Here is a 6,179-nt window from a genome sequence, read left to right as displayed (position 1 = left end):
AGACTATACGAGCGGCTGCTAAGATATGTAATATTAAATATTTTATCTCCTTCGTAAATTTTTCTGTAAATATCCCTAGTAGAAAAGTCTCAATCTTGGAATGTGCCCAGATGGATAAATTGACAAAAGAACTTAAAGAAAATAGGACACAGAATACTAGAAGACTTGGCACAAATGGTCTAAGTGGTTGGAGGGGAGGAAAAACAAAGAAGAAAAATAGGGGGGAAAGATAGAAAAGTTAAACAATAAAGAAAGGGTATGTTAAAGATAAAAAATAGGAAACTGATATGAATGAGAGAAATACATTATATACACTGCAATCAAAATGTTGGGGACAAGAAGTAGATCGGAATAACATAAAGAGAAGGAAGGGGAAATTGTGACTAACAAAGAAAACCACCATGCAGTAGCTGTAAAGAGAGTTTGTTTATAAATGTTGTATGTCGTGTATTGTTATATTGTGTTATAAAAAATAAAAACAAAACAAAACAAAACAAAATACCCTGGAGCTGTCAATCATCCCCGGCCAGATCGAGGTCCCTGCCGCAGTTGAAGAGGAAGGGATCCAGCAGGACGGCCAGTCTGAGAGGTTTGAGGGAGGAAGGGAGGGGGAAGGGGCCTCTGCAGATCCCCAGAGCCGGAAGATCTGGAGGGGAGAAACCGGGTCCACCTGAACTCGAACAAAAGGAGGATTTCTGCACACACACACCCCAAATCTGGGCACCTGGATCTTTTCTCTCCTCCCCCAAAGCAGAGGAAGCCCCTCCTTCTCCAGATGTTGCTGTCTACAGTTGTGGGAGTGAAGAAGGGCCCAGTTGTCTCAATCGTCTCCCCTCACCTGCAACTTATACACCCGACCCTGAGATCGGGTTGGGGGAGGGGGTTCAGGAGCCCCCAGGCCTCATCCCAGATGCCGCCCACAAAGGCAGAAGGGAAAGGGGGAAAGGGGGGTCTGGCCTTGTCCTCGCACTTACGACTAGTGCAGCATCCTCTTGGACACATAGTCACAATTTGGGTGCCTGGCAATCAACATGGATTTATGACAAGTAAAATCAGGGGGCGAAATGGTGTTTGTTTTCGGCTTTTCCAAATCAACCTGCTGCCGCTTCCTACAGCTAGTCCTCCACTTATGACCAGAATTGGGACCAGAAATGGCATTGCTAAGCTAGGCGGTTGCTAAGTCAGTTGTGCTGAATTTTACGATGTTTATTGCCACCGTTGTTAAGCGAATCACTGGGGTTGTTGAGTGAATCCTGCAGTCATGAAACAAACACCGTTTCACCCACTGACTTTACTGGTCATGAATCCATGTTGATTGCCAGGCACCCAAATCCTGACTCTGTGTCCAAGGGGATGGTGCCCTAGTCGTAAGTGTGAGGACCCATCATAGATGGCTTTTTTAAATGGCCATGGAACTTGGAACTGTCGCCAAATGAATGGATATAAATCGAGGACTTCCTGTAGGTTTGTAGGTTCCCACTAATGTGGACACCTGGATGGAGATGTCCATCCCGTCAGCTGCATCCAGAGGAGCCAAAGGGAGTGGTCCTTCCTCCCACAACCGTCCCTGGGAACAGGGGCTCCTCCAGTAGAGAGCAGGTCCAGCAAGGCCTCTGAAGGGCCAAGTGGATTCTCTTAGTTGTCAGGGAGGTTGTGGCCAAGTGTGAGATTGTGCAGGCTCTGGAATCCTTACCCACCAATTGAATGGCAAAAATACACCATAGTATATTAAAGTCACTAATAGAGAAGCTCTTTTACACAAAATGCTCATGTTATTCTTATATCTTCATGAGTAGAAACAAATTTTAATTTACGGCCAAAATATTTAATTATTTTAAACTGCTTTTAAATTTTGTATGTATTGTTTTTTACTTTGGCTGTTCACCGCCCTGAGTCCTATTTTGGAGAAGGGCGGTATAGAAATTTAAATAATAAATAATAAATAAATAAATAAATCCTTTTTTTTCAATTTAATCCTCTTTGTCTCCACCAGCTGACTGAGTCTCAAGCCAATCCTGATCCAAAACCAGAGGCAAATGGTGGTTACTCATCACCTTGACATTGAATGAGTGTTGAGAAGGTGGGATGGAGATAGTTCTCCACCAGAGTTAAGAATCACAAACAAACCATTATTTGTAGAAAGACTAATTTTTCTCTGGTTGCTAAAGGGGATTCAAAATAATTCAATCCTTAAAACAGAACTATCATAAAAGGAAGAAGATTTTTTTAATGTGAGAAACATTTACCAATTCTAAAAAAACCCTCATTTGTTTCTATAAGGATCAGGAATTGTGTATCAATGAGTGGTTATAAAAATATGGGGCTGGGCTGTGCAGGGGCCACTACAACCGTTTTAATCACTACTTTAAACAAAAGTTAGCATTCAAGTGATGAGCTCAAGTTTGGATGGAGAGAGGAAAATAATCTGGAGTTTTTATGGTTTTTATTCCGTCCCATCTTTGGATTCCAGCGACTTCCAGAAAATAAGACAAAAAGAGAGAAGCTTTGGAAATCCAGGCCATTCAGGAAATTAGACAGGTCCGTTAATACAGGAATAAGTGAAATAAAAAGGAAAGAAGGAAAGTGTGAGGAATGCAAAGAGAGGAAAGGAAACTCCAGCACAGGGAATGACTTAGGAATGAAACTGACAAGGAGGAGCCTGGTTGGAAGTCCTTGTTGTATGCGATCTTCTTGTTCAACTGAGGATTCTCCCCGTGAGATGGTCTCCTGGCCTGGAAGAGCTTCCCCTTCAGCCTCTCCCATCTCGGATGGCCCAGGAGAAGCTCCGGGTATTTGGGAGGCCGTTGCCTGGAGGGGATGAGATCTCCCTGCACCAAATTCTCTCCCTCCGACAGCTAAGGCTCTTTTCCATATATATATAAACCACCCAGATTGACCCAAACTCCATACTCACAAACTAGAAACTTGAATTTGATTTGGGTTTTTTTGTCTCTCCCTTCAATGGCTGGGTGAGATTTTTATTTCAGAAATAGGAAAGCTTACACATTTTTTTAACCAAAATAAAGGAAAATTCTAAATTCTACATCCTTTCATCATGTGCAGAAAGCAAAGTTAACGCTGTAACTATATCAGCTATTTTCTATAAACTGTTTGATGACACTATTTTTTTAAACGTCCGATTTCACTTCATCTTCTGATCTCTCTGCTCTGCGTCTCCAATAGATTTCCTTAAGGCTGACTTTTATCATTCTTTGTTTTTAATTGCTGTATATCTCATGGATCACACTCTACAGAGCTAAAGAACTTTTTCTACAGAGTTTGATAAGTTTTCTTTTCTTTTCTTTTTTAAATTTTTTTTATTATTAAAATATAAACACAGATATAAAGACAATACAATACAATACAATACAAAGACAAACAAAAAACCCACCACCTACAAACCCACCTAACAATTTTACATTTACGCTTTTGTCATCAACAGAATATATGTCATTGAGCTTATATAGTTTAATAAAGAGTAATTATTAAATGTCTAATTCCAATGTTATAACTTTTCATTACAAATTTACATTTCTTATGGGTTCATCTCCTTGTGAAAGTCTTTACCCTAATTTCTGTCCTCTACATTTTTGCTGATTTTCCTTTCCAGCCATTGATACCATTGGTGCCATACAAGATAGTATTCGCTTTCTTCCTTTTCCTGGAGTTCCAGCGTCAATCTGTCCATTTCAGCACACTCGCAAGAAGAATTAGGAATTCAATTAGTAAAGAAGATAAAATATTTAGGTATTTGGTTGACGGCGAAAGCAACCACGATCAAAGAAGAAAATTACACGAAATTACTAAAAGAAATTAAAAAAGACCTGGAAATCTGGAACAGGCTACAATTGTCATTGATGGGCAGAATCAGTTCAATTAAAATGAATATATTACCGAGGGTACTATATCTATACCAGGTAGTACCATTACATCCAGGAAGGGACTTCTTCAAAAATCTCAACAAAATTACAATGACCTATATATGGCAGGGAAAGAAGGCCAGAATTAAGATTAAAGCGCTACAAGACACACGAGACAGAGGAGGCCTCGCAGTACCAGACTGGGAGCTATATTATAAAGCAGCCGGATTGACCTGGATCAAAGAATGGATGAGATTAGATGACAAAAGAATGTTATATCTAGAAGGCTTTGATCTCATACGAGGATGGCACGCGTTCCTATGGGATGGACCAGACAAACAACACATGTACTTCCAAAGACACATAATTCGGGCCTCACTCTTCAAGATTTGGCAGGGAATTAAGAAAACTTATTATACTAAAATACCAAAATGGTGGTCCCCGATGGAGGCATTGATATTTCCAAATGCCCTTGAAATCGGAAAGATTATGAGATACCAAGATTTACTGAATCATGAAGGAGAACTTACTCCACAACATCAACTCCAAAATGGTGATATAAATATTGATTGGTGGCACTATACTCAAATATACTCAAGATACAAGGCGGATAAAATTAAATATGGAATTGCAAAAGATCTGAACGAACTGGACAGAATTTTATTAGGAGCAGACCAGAAAATGATTACTAAAACATATAACTACCTTTTGAGAGACAAATTAATAGAAGAAACAGTTAAACATAATATGACAATGTGGGCCAGGGACATAGGACATAATATTCAATTGGCAGACTGGGAGAAATTATGGAAGCAGAACATAAAAATGACAAGAGCCACATCTTACAAGGAGAACCTCATTAAGATGTTTTATAGATGGCACTTACCACCAGCCCGACTTGCCAAAATACACCCAAACACTTCGGCGTTGTGTTGGAAATGTAAATCAAAAAAGGGGACATATTATCACACTTGGTGGAAATGTAGGAAAGCCCAACACTATTGGCAAGATATAAAAAATATTATCGAAGAAATAACGAACATTCAAATAGAAAACAGTCCAGAATTTTTTCTATTTGGCATGATAACGGCACAACATCTTAAGGAAACGAAATATCTCATCATACATATCTTGACAGCAGCAAGACTACTGTTCGCGCAAAACTGGAAATCAGACCAACTCCCATCCAAAGACAAAATCGTTTTTTGTTTTTTTTTGGTGTTTGCTTTTTATTTTTCTTCTGTCAAAGTCTAAGTTTTCCTTTGTTTTTTAAAATATATTTTTAAATATTCCTTCATTTTCTCTGACCCTTCCCTCCTTCTGATTCTGGGCTGCATCTGAACAGAAGAAATCAGATTTCGCATTCAAATCCTCCAGTTCTTTTTTTTTTTTTTAATATTTTATTAGATTATAGAATAAAATACAAAAAAAAAAAAAAAACCAAAGAGGAAGAAATGGGGGGAGGGGAAAGAGAAGTGGGTGGGGGAGGAGAAAAGAAAAAAAAGTGCTGACTTTAGACTTCCTCCGTTGCAGTAAAATAAAGCATTAAAATAGAATCTCAACTTTTTACTTTTCCATAATAATCTAAATAGTTTTGTAAAAGAAAGCAGATTTCGCATTCAAATCCTCCAGTTCTCAGGGACGACAAAAGTCCCGCCTCTCTTTCTCTCTAGTGGCTGCTTCTATTTCTGGCCCGCCCCCTTCGTCATGACAACCCTGTAACCAATGAAACGGGGGGAAGAGACGGTTGCCTGGGAGCTTCCCTGCCCTCAGCCTGATGGAGAAGAAGCTGAAGAAGCCAAGCCAAAGGGCGGGGGGGGTCAAATAAAGAGCAAAATTCAAAGCTTTGTGGGGGGGATGAGAAAGAGGCAAAAGCTCCCAGAATTGCAGAGGGAGGGGGGCTTAAGCCCTTCCCCAGAAAAAGCTGCAATGAAGAGGCTCTCCTTAGCTGGGGGGTCTGGAGGGGCCACAGGGGACCCCCATCTTCCTCAGAGTCATGGAGGGTCCCCTCCAGGGTGAGGTTGGCTGCCTTTTCTTCCAGGGCAACCCCGGATCCCCCTTGGAAGACCCAGCCCTGCATGGCTTCTCCCCCACAGGAGCCTCTACTGGAAAGACACGGAGCCCAAGAGAGGCTGGAGAAACCCCGGGGGCTGCGTCCCCCCAACATTAAACTCTGGGACCCATAAACCAGGTTAGTCTCTTCCCAGGAATGCCCCAGATCCCCTCCTCCTCCCTGGCCATTCTGGGCTTTCTCTGTGGGTCTGGGCTTTGCTTTCCCCCCTGAGTGCCCCATGCATGGAAAGAGGTGGCTGAGCAACA

Source organism: Pantherophis guttatus, chromosome 15, assembly GCF_059756535.1.
Source record: "Pantherophis guttatus breed Tessera chromosome 15, ASM5975653v1, whole genome shotgun sequence".
In the NCBI taxonomy this organism is placed as follows: domain Eukaryota; kingdom Metazoa; phylum Chordata; class Lepidosauria; order Squamata; family Colubridae; genus Pantherophis; species Pantherophis guttatus.
Note: the sequence above shows the minus strand (reverse complement) of the source record.